The sequence below is a fragment of the Amphimedon queenslandica genome, unplaced genomic scaffold (genome assembly GCF_000090795.2).
Source record: "Amphimedon queenslandica unplaced genomic scaffold, v1.1 AMPQUscaffold_12774, whole genome shotgun sequence".
Lineage (NCBI taxonomy): Eukaryota > Metazoa > Porifera > Demospongiae > Haplosclerida > Niphatidae > Amphimedon > Amphimedon queenslandica.
This window is the reverse complement of record NW_003546990.1, coordinates 32,747-34,751: the sequence shown is the minus strand read 5'-3', so window position 1 is coordinate 34,751 and position 2,005 is coordinate 32,747. Positions and strand designations below refer to the sequence as shown.

Below are 2,005 nucleotides of genomic sequence, written 5' to 3'. Positions count from 1 at the left end.
TGAATGGTATGTGTGTTTGATAGTGTGTGTTTGTATCTTAATACTAATCATTAGTATCTCTGTGTGTGTGTGTATTTACTGATACATGTACTTGTTCTGTTGTTGTGTAGAAAGTTTGAACTTGTTCCAATCGAAATTGGATTTTTTCCAAAATCAAGTTAAGGTCCCTGTACTATAGTACAGGGTCATTGGCCAAATTTTACCAAAAATGAAAAGGAGAGAATTTTTCATTTTAATAATTTTTTTCTGATACATATACATGTTTTTATGTTCCATAGAAAGTTTGAGCTCATTCCAATCAAAATTAGATTTTTTATGAATTTTTAAAGTTGCTCCAAATTTTTCCTATCCACTGGACTCATCAATGACTGTACATTCCTTCAGTAATTAACAAGTAGAGTGTATTACCATTAGCAGCTGGTGGTAACTGTATCGTTAATAAGTGACAGTGAGAGGAGGTAGAGTGATACATGTGTACATGTACATTTATACTTGAATTACTATCAGGATGTCATTACTAACTGTCATTATTTTATTTATTTATTTATTTATTTATTCATTTATTAATTAATTAATTTATTTATTTATTTATTTTTAGGGTAAATTACTGGCGGCTGTTAGTGTTGCTGAACAACTTGATGGGGTTGATACTGTCCCTGTAATACTAGTCAAGTACATGTAGTAGTGGGCGGGGCAGTGGGTGGAGCATAAGGAGTCATTAATATATTAATAATTATATTGATAGGGTGTTAGAGGCAGTGGGTGTGGCCTCGTGGAGTAATTATGGACCGTTTTCTGATTGTTACTGTTTAGTGTCACTGATGGATACTGAAGGACATGTAAAGTATGTACTGTGTACATGTACATGTAATAGGATGTACTTTACAACACATGAATACTTGTATTATAGGGATTAGTGGTTAGTGGTTAGGTGTACATGTATATATGTACAGTGTATGGGTATTGAGTTACAATGTTGTAAAGTATGTGATGTATACATGTATTATAGTGATTCTACCATGCCATTAGTGATTAGTGGTTACATGTACATGTGCAGGTTTCAATATTTTACATTTTTTAAATGTTGCAGCTATTAATGCATCTCCATGCTTCTGTTTCCTATCTTTAATTTGTACCCATTACTTCTATTAGAGGGACCTCCTATACTTTATATAGGATTATATTTACTTAATGTATTTAAAAATAATGTAACCCCAGTCTTATAACATATACAGTCTCTTTTATTGAGTAGTTGTTCTCTCATTATTTCTAGTTTAATTTAGTGATCGAGACAGTCTGATCAATCTCAATTACTAATACCATTCCTTCATGATCCTAAGACTAACAATAATTTTGTACCAAAGCGTCCCTCTCCAGTATCAAGGACTGATCTATCCCTATCTCTTCAGTTTGTGGATCAAGTATTGAGGAAACAATCTAGTACTATGGAGCGTGTCTGTCAGTGGAGCTAAATCGTTACACAATGAGTCTAGTCTGTCTTGTTTTGTTAGTTACTGACTCAAAACATACCAGTATGAATTAAGGACTGGGGTATTATTATTATTATTATATTAGTATTATTATTATTACTGTATTATTAATGGTACATGTACATCATTTGTAATTATATGTTGCATGATTAAAGTAATATTGAAATGATTTGTTGTTTTTTTGTGGGTGGGACTGGCAGAAGTGAACCACACGCTAATTGATTAGAATAAGATTATATATCAATGATAACGGAATTAATAAAAATAACAGATCAGCCTTTTATGTATAGTGTACTCTGATTGGTCACTTGTTTTTGCTGAAGATACACAAGTTCACATGAAGTGATTAGATATATCACTCTATTAGATTCCAGACGACTCTGTTTTGTATGAGGTGATAGTTAGGATAAGTATTAATACAAGTCTCTTTGTGTCGATAGTCTAGCCTGAGTGTCCTTATCTTCTTATTATCCATTAGTGACTGGAGGATGAGTAGTATTGACTCAGGAGACAGT

General features: G+C 32.3%; 1 long non-coding RNA gene across 1 annotated transcript; it reads left to right on the top strand.

Moving 5' to 3' along the window:
- The first annotated feature begins 576 nt into the window (after positions 1-576).
- Positions 577-849, top strand: LOC105314576 (uncharacterized). The gene is made up of 2 exons (XR_002187233.1): positions 577-672; positions 746-849. It is a non-coding gene; the product is annotated as an uncharacterized LOC105314576 (long non-coding RNA).
- Positions 850-2,005: the final 1,156 nt, after the last annotated feature.